General features: G+C 47.4%; 1 long non-coding RNA gene across 1 annotated transcript; it reads right to left on the reverse strand.

Moving 5' to 3' along the window:
• Nucleotides 1–4,346: 4,346 nt before the first annotated feature.
• LOC140845081 (uncharacterized) lies at nt 4,347–7,882 on the reverse strand. The gene is made up of 3 exons (XR_012123729.1): nt 7,447–7,882; nt 5,874–5,931; nt 4,347–4,477 (listed from the first exon to the last, which is right to left on the reverse strand). It is a non-coding gene; the product is annotated as an uncharacterized lncRNA (long non-coding RNA).
• Nucleotides 7,883–8,341: the final 459 nt, after the last annotated feature.

Here is an 8,341-nt window from a genome sequence, read left to right on the forward strand (position 1 = left end):
AAAGGAAAGCCCTGAGGCAGGGCATGCTCCAGTCCCACCACCCCAGCAGCCTGCAGGGGCAGGAGCAAGCAGGCACCGCCACCAGCAACAGCAGTCAGCCGAAAGGAAGACACAGGAATTGCCTCTTCCTCTCTTTAGCGGGCCACTTCCAGTTGAGCACGGCTGCCCGTGTTGCTCAGCCGTGGGCACAGGTGCTGCCCAGGGGGCGTCCCTGGAATCATGACATGCTCAGGTGATGTTAGTAACTAAAAATAATTCCCAAGCCTGAGCCCTTAAAATACGATGCAGATTCACAGGAGACACTCCTGCAGCCTCTGATCCTGACATGGGAACCCAAAGGGCTAGGATTGGTGTCCCTTCAGCTTGGCCAGCCAGGAAGCAAACCACAGGAGGCCTCTTAAAAGGCCCCAAAGGCAGCTTAAAACAAATGGTCTCCTTCTCTATGTGTGAGCTGTGTGGCTCATCAGTGAGTTTTCCTGGGGCGCATGGGAAGCGGGCAGCTGGCCTCCTAACCAACTGCCTGTGGCTCACTCCATCAAAAGCATACAGGACTCTAGCCTAAAGCAGTGACTGAGAGAGAGTTTGTCCCCAGTCACATGACTTTGCAGTCTTTTGCATGTTACAGTCTCTGGAGCCACACAGCACAGACCTGAAACCAGGCTGCAGGAGTTCAGGGAGCTCAAGTCCAGCCAAACAGTGATGATCTGAGACTACCTGGGCCTCACTTTTCTCAACTGAAAATAGACCTGATCACCACACTTCACCGATGTACCACGTTTTAAGGGCTCAGCACTGAAGCGTGTTTCACGGGGAATGTACTCTGCCTTCCACTTACAGGAAAATACAATTGGAAAGCTTTCATGAAATTCTTTGCATGCATTGAGCCATTTGTCTGTGGCATTGTGCCAGTTTCTTTACATACATTATTTATTTATGCCTTTTATGACAATATAGCTAACCAAAAGAGAGCCATTCTTTTTATATATTTATATTTTATGTTACAGAACAAAATAAGTGGTAAGGTTGGGGTTCAGGTCTTTTTAGGCCCACCTGTTATGCCCCTCACCCGTTTTTAGTTCTGCTCGGCTGTCTCCCCATCACCAGCTGGCCAGTCGGGGGTGCGCGCGGCCGTAACTGATAGTGTGCGAAGTGAGGCACATGGTACTGACCACAGGTAGGAATTCCTGTGATAATCTCCAACTCCTGCCTCATTCCCAAATATTTACTGATGCAGCTGAAAGTTAGACAAAATTCTCTCCCTCATAGAGCTTACATACAGTGAACAGAGATGAATAATAAGCAATTAAAAAAGTTACATATATAACATGGCAAGCGTCATGGAGGAGAGGAACCAAAGCAGGGCAGGAGGGAGTGCTGCTGGGTGTGGGCTGCAGAGAGGGCGGGTTTTAATTTAAATAAGATGGGTACTTCTAAATTATTTTCTGATGGAACCACAATCCAGGTGGTGGGCTCAAAATGGAGCACTGGCCGTGAGCAGCGATGACTGCGGCTCTGAACTGGACTTCCTAGGGGTGCAATTGGCTTTGGAAGTGGTGGCCCAGGGTGTAGTCTTCCAGACTATAGCCACCAGTCACATGTGGCTATTCAAGTTATTTTAAATGACCTTAAATTAAAAATCCAGGTCCTCAAGCACAGGCCAGGGTGCAAGTCCTCAGCAGCGCTGTGTGCTGCGTGGTGCATGGCCAGAAGCCTCCCATCACTGCCCAGTGTCCTGTGGGACAGCATCGGCCCCCACAGGGCAGCCAGGCTGAGGCGCAGGGAGCCAGACGCTTGGCATCATGCTTTCAGGATGTGGCACGATGGTCAGAATGAGGTCAAGGCAAGGGTCGTGGAGGGGATGGCTCAGACCTCCAGGCGACATTACAAAGATGTGTTTTGGCCCTTTTTCAAACACTCATACTACAAAAGAGCACAAGTAGATCCATCATCAGGCAGAACTTTGGTTTAGTGAACCTGACCACCCTCTTCTTACCCCACTGCCACCCTTTCTTCCTCTTTAACCTCATCATCACAGTTGTCACTGACACATATCTTCAGCCACCACGCCCTTTTTCCATTACTTGGATTTTCTTACTGGAATAGTGTGTGATGCAATCAGATGAATGTTGTCTTGTATAAATTCAAGAGGCTCTTTTAGGTTAAAAAAATATGAGCACCTGAACCTGTGTGAGCTCTACCTTCCGGCACTTCTCTCAGGCAGCAACTAATGGAATGAATGAAAATGGATAGGAAATAAGTAATTGATGGAATAAATATTGGTTTTACAATAACTCAAGATAGTTCACTAACAACAAGAAGAAAAGGTTGTAAAATAATGTTCTTAAGTAAAATACACTTAACCCTTGAACAGCATGGGGCTTGGGGTGCTGACCCTCTGCACATTAAAAAATCTGCATGTGACTTTTCACTCCCTGAAAACTTAACCTCTAATAGCCTGCTGCCGCCCCGAAGCCTTGCCAATAACACAAATAGTTGATCAACACATATTTTATATGCTATATGTATTAGGTACTGTATTCTTACAATAAAGAAAGCTAGGGAAGAGAAAATGCTTTTTCAAATTGTCACCACTCCCCCAAAAATGTTTGAAAAACATCCACATATAAGCGGCCATGTGTAGTTCAAACCCATGTTGTTCAAGGGTCAGCTGTATTAGTAAATGCACCGTGTGCTATTTGCTTGGATCTTGGATCCAAAAGAAACAAATGAGAAAAATCAGCCCTGAAGGATGTTATCAGGACAAATAGGAAAATCTGTATATGGCCTATATATTTAGATAATAGTATTATTGCAACGTTAAGTTTCCTGAGTGTGATATTTGATTTTTGTTAGGAGACAAATGCTAAAGTATTCAAAGGTGAGTGTACTGGTGTCTGCAATTCACCAAAAGATGTACTTACGTGTGTGCATATAAAATACACCTGAGTTTTGCCTGAAGCTATGTGTGTGTATAACACAAACATGGCAAAACATTAACAATTTGTTAATCTAGGGAAGAATATGTATTTATTTATTTATTTGATTATTTTTGTAACTCTTCTGTAGACTGAGTATTTCATAATAACAGTTTGGAGAGAAACTGAGGGATTTTTTCTAATGAGTCAATGAGTAACTCTCCCCTGAAGAATGACCATGTCCATAAGCCTTCAAGAGGGCTAGTGCATAACTAGTGTTTATTTTGTATTTTTGAATTTGTTTCCAAGAAAATGTTTATTTTCTCTTTCTCAAAACTTGGGTCCTAATTTATTAAATTGGATATAGTTTGCACTTGAATTTAAAATGTAATCTCCCCAAGTGCTTTTGTGTAAACTTCTGTGTCCATGAAATCCTAACTGTTGGGAGAAAACCTCAGTGGGTCAGAATCAGACCCTTGGGCATCTCAAGTACAAATCTCTTCCTTGTAAGTGCAGTCACCCCTTTCCGGAGGAATCAGTACTTTCCACAGCCTGAGGATTGTGAGGACAAGGGTTCTACACGTCCACATGGAGGGGCACCTACAGCCACGCACTCTGGCCGCACGGGGTCATGGTGAAAAAGCAAAATAAGAAAACTACTCCCTTCCATGCAAGTGACATAAAATTTGGCTGAAACTGGATTAAGCAGGAAAAGGAATTACATGGCTCAATACTGAGAGGTCCACAGGAGGACAGGCGGATTCCATCACCAACGTTACAAGGACTTGATGTTGCTCTGTCTCTTGGGTCTCAGAGCTTCTCTGGTAAGCTTCTCTTACCAGCATGGTGGCCCAGCTGCTCATCCCCTGGAGGATCCACCGGGCAGCCGCAAAGGAAAGCAGCCACTTCCCCAGAAGTCCTGGGAGAGGCCTCGTGGGTCTCAGGGTGTCACATCACTGTAAGGAAGGAAGTTGTTAGGATAAAATCAGAGAGAGACCAGCCATGAAAATTCCCTGTGCAGACAGGACCTGTGTGGTCACACAGGCAAAGCCTAATTTAGGTTATTTTGTAAGGCTCGCTCAACCTGGGTCGTTTCTTGCTTGTGCGTCTGTAAATCATAAGCAAAACTTTAGTAGTTTCCCAAGGTTGACATGAGGTAAGCACTGACCGATCCCCTTTAAGAAAAGTCCAGCGTTGGACCCAATCTCCTGCAGCGTAACCTGTCTCACTGTATGAGCCTCTTCCTGCCGGTGCACCTCTGAGCCTCACTCCACGTTGGGTCTGAGGGCTCCTGGTGTGCACAATAAACTTTTACTAATTACTACTTTGGTGACATACTGGTTTTACTTCTGATATTTCTGAACATTTGACAAAGTGATGTGCTCCTCCTGGATGCCATGCTAACTGGAGGAAACAGAGACACCTGCTCACCCAGTCCACCATGGTTGTTGAGGTTGGGGCTTGGTGTGTTCCCCAGTATTGGCTAGCAGAATTGGGGTTCATGATGCTGGACTCCCACAACACCCTGGAAATGATCCAGATGGCCTACTGGAGATTACAATCTAAGGTAGAGAAAGAAGAAAGCTTCAAGGATGGAGAAGAAACCTCTTACTCCTCTTCTGACACAGTGTGAATCTGCAAAAGACAAAATCTCTGTGGATGGAAATTCCTGTTTATGAGCTTCTGACAGCTCAGGGTCAGAACAGGAGTGGGTGATCCAGCCTGCACTGGAGCAGAAAATGTGTGAACATCTCGGTGTGGTTCCCCACCCTGCGCCCTACCCATGCATCCATGCGCCCCTCTCCTGGTGATGCCCTCTGGCTGGAGCAGCGAGGGTCAGGGTGTGGCCAGGCTGGGAGAGTCTAAGTGTGAAGCCCAGTGCCATCCATCCTCACCCTGGTTTGCAGCATTACCCAGGAGGGCTCAATAGTGTGCTGACTGCAGCAGGGACACAGGCAGGGGGCCTGCAGGGATCTAAGGCCGATTCCTCCAGAAGCCCACCCCAAGGTGAGGGCTGAGTGTAAGGATGGAGGAGTCACCCCTTCAGGAAGCACTGACGGGGTGGAGCGTTGCTGTGGGGGTGAGACAGAAGAGAAGGAAGCCAGTGCAGGGGGTTTTGTCAAAGTCATTGCTGAGGACAGTGGAGTCTACAACCCCTCTGATCTCAGCACACCTCAGACTTGTCCCGCCCAAGGCCATAGTCCAGAGTCTTAATTTACCAGCTCCTGTTGGTTCATGAGCTGAAGGTTATTCCTAGGTCTTCAATGTCCTGCCACTTTGGACCAGCCCTGTGTGTGGGTCAAGAACAGGATCCTCAGCCAGAGAGCTATGGATGCTGCTGCTAGAAGCCGACCATGGGGGTGGTTTTGAGAGTACCGTGGAGAGGGGCACTGTCTGGGTCAGCGGCAGGGGGCGCCTCCTCAGGCATTTGCTGGAATCCACATTTTATCCACTCTTCTCTAATGATCCTACCGTGAGGAAGTAGCTGCATCCAGGGAAGACCTTCTGGTTCCCTGAGAGGCAGAAGCATGTTCTTTCACAGGCCTGGATGTCACAGAATTCACTAAAAGCCAAATGACAGGTTAGCCAAATGACTACAGCAGATGGCTGTCACCAGCACAGGGCCCGATAGTGGCCCTGCCCAGCTCTGCGTTCCAAGCAGCCTGACTCCGGGCTGTGGAGAAGTCCAACGGCCAACCTGAGGGAAATCTGAATGTGTTCGCTTCCTTGTTGAGCAGGATTACCAGGGAGGCAACCAGTCACCAGTAGAGAGCCATGCTAAGTAGAGGTAATGGCTTCCTGTGCCGTCTAGGTGGAAACCCAATTTGGTGAACATATTTGGGGCCTTCAGCAAGCAGATGGAAAAGGTGGTCTTAGCATCTTTCTACTTACCATGCAAGCATAGCAGAGGGAACTATCAGAGCTCTCTGGACAAAGAGAAGTGAATTTAAGCCTTACCTCTTGTACTTGTCTGATATTCATGATATTCATCGTCTTTGAGCTTCTGTGTTCTCATCTGAAAAATTGGGATGGAATGCTTTATCTTGTAGGTTTGTCCCCAGAGTTAAATGGGATGGCATATGGCACATGTAAGGCACCCACATTAATAGGACTCAGTAGCTGAGAGGTTTCTGCTGGCGCCACTCAGCTGTCCCTAAATGGGAGCCCCTCTGCAAGTTCCATAACTGATGCCTTGCATGTAATGACCCTGCCATCTCTGTAAGAAGGTCAGGGAGAAAGAACAGCAGAGGAAGAGAAAACAGAATGGGTGCTCACAAGAGAAGAAACTGAGATCCCTGAGGGAGATGGTTGACTTTTGGAAAGCTATTAATACAGTAAAGCTATTAATGTATTTGGAGTGTGTCCGTTTTCTTGGCCTGTATTCAATTTCATGTTCTCTCTGGCAGAATGCTAAGTGGACAGGGTGGGAAACAGATAGAAAGGCCAAGGAAAAACTATTGTGTGTGAGCCCTTTCCCCTCTCCAGAAGGACTTGAGGCATTGTGGGGTCCTGAATCAGCATTCCTGCTCAGCAGCTCTCCACGTGGACGTCTTTGGCTGAGGCCACCAAAGTCTTGACTTTGTGCTCAAAATAGAGAACTGATTCAGACGACTTCCTGATAGAGACTAAAATGAAACAGCAAACTCTGCTGTCACAAGAGATGACGGAGGATTCTAAAGGTTTATTTTGGGGGTCGCAGCTCTCTCCTGTTGTAGGATGAAGTCACTATCTGTAGAGCGGGCATATGGGCTCCAAGCCTGGGTCTGGGGGCTCTGGGGGTGCAGGAGCTTGTGTATGTGGTGGTGAAGACCAATTACTTGGTGGGCCCGCCCTTTGTTGTAGGGCTAAGTGGCTGAAGACCTTTATTGTTGTTGCCATGGAAAACTTTCAGTCACATGGAAGCCGCAAACTCTGGAATAATCTATTTCAGGAGACTTGATACAGAATGGAGTCATGTGACACTAGCAATGCCATGTACAGAAATTGGAATTTGGAGTCAAAAGCAATGGGCTATTGATTGGTAAATTATCTAGAAAACCTGCCTTTGTTAGCTTGACTCAATTGCTTCTTCCACTCCAAAGAGCACAATGCAGAAAGCTATTTCTCACCAGATATCTCTGTGGGTACGCATCTGTCAGTGTGGGACAGACTAGGCTACCCTCCAACCTTCAGATGTCCCCAGAGACAGGATCACCCAGCCACCCTCTCACCAGGCTTCAGATTCTACCAGCTCCTTGTCAAGCAAACCCTGGCATGCATATTCAGCTCAGAGTCCAGCATATTTCTCAAATTCTCTCATTTTGAAATCATTTCAGATGGGCAGAAAACTTGCAAGAATAGTCCTGTAACTATTATTATCATTTGCTATAGGCACATATTATTTTTTTCCGAACCATTTGAGAGAACGTTGTAGCCATAATCCCCTTTGTTCCTAAATGCTAAAGAGTACTTCCTGAAAGCAAGGACATTCTTTTACATAAAACAAATACAATTATCAAAATCAGAGAGTGAACACATATAATAACATTACCAAATCTTACTCAAATTCACCAGCTGTCCCAATAATGTCCTTTAAAAGAGAAGACAGAAAGAATCTTGGTCCAGGCTCCAGGATTATCTCCTTTAATCCTGCACAGCTCCTCAGTTTTTCATGAGATTGGTATTTTTGATGAATACAAACCAGTTACTTCACAAAACGTCCCTCAGGTTGGGGATCCAAGCTGACACCTGTGACACTGACTTCAGGTGCCTGGTGATGGGATGCGCTGAGGAAAATGCGGCACTTGACTGCTGTTTCACCCCTGCCCCAAGGGCATGACCTGAACCTACTGCGAGCATCCAGAATGTGAACCCAGTACCAGGGGACTCTGGTCTTCTAGGAGGGGAGGTGCTCCCGTTCACGCCCCGAGCTTGGCCCAACCAAGGGAAAGCTCTGCCTTGAACTGGACCTTCCCCGGCTCCCTGCCTGTTCAGAGCCTTCCTCTGAAAGGAACAGGAACCAGCTAGCCCACCTATTTCCCAACAATTCTCAGCTTTCGCCTCTGTTTCACATCCTCCTTTTCCCACAGACACTTGACAATCAGAGAATGCTTTCAGTTTAGGGTCGAAACGGCACGACAGTCCGCATCACCCTGGCGCCCTGACTCAGCTCCCGGCGGACCCGCGCACCGGCTGCTCCGGCCCTGCTCCGTGCTGCCCGCCTCTGCTCCACAGGGTCAAGACTGTGGGCTCTGCATTGGGCACACCCCACGACTGGGCAGAGTGACTACGCCTCACTTTCCCCATTTTGCTGACTGTTCATTGGGAGCCATGGTGCCCGCATGGCAGGGCTGCGGAGGTAACAGGATGGAACGCCTGTAAGTGCTTACTTACGTCAGAGTTCCACGTGGGGCAAACCTGCAGTCAGCGTTAGCTTTTATTATTAC

This window comes from Manis javanica, chromosome 2, assembly GCF_040802235.1.
Source record: "Manis javanica isolate MJ-LG chromosome 2, MJ_LKY, whole genome shotgun sequence".
Lineage (NCBI taxonomy): Eukaryota > Metazoa > Chordata > Mammalia > Pholidota > Manidae > Manis > Manis javanica.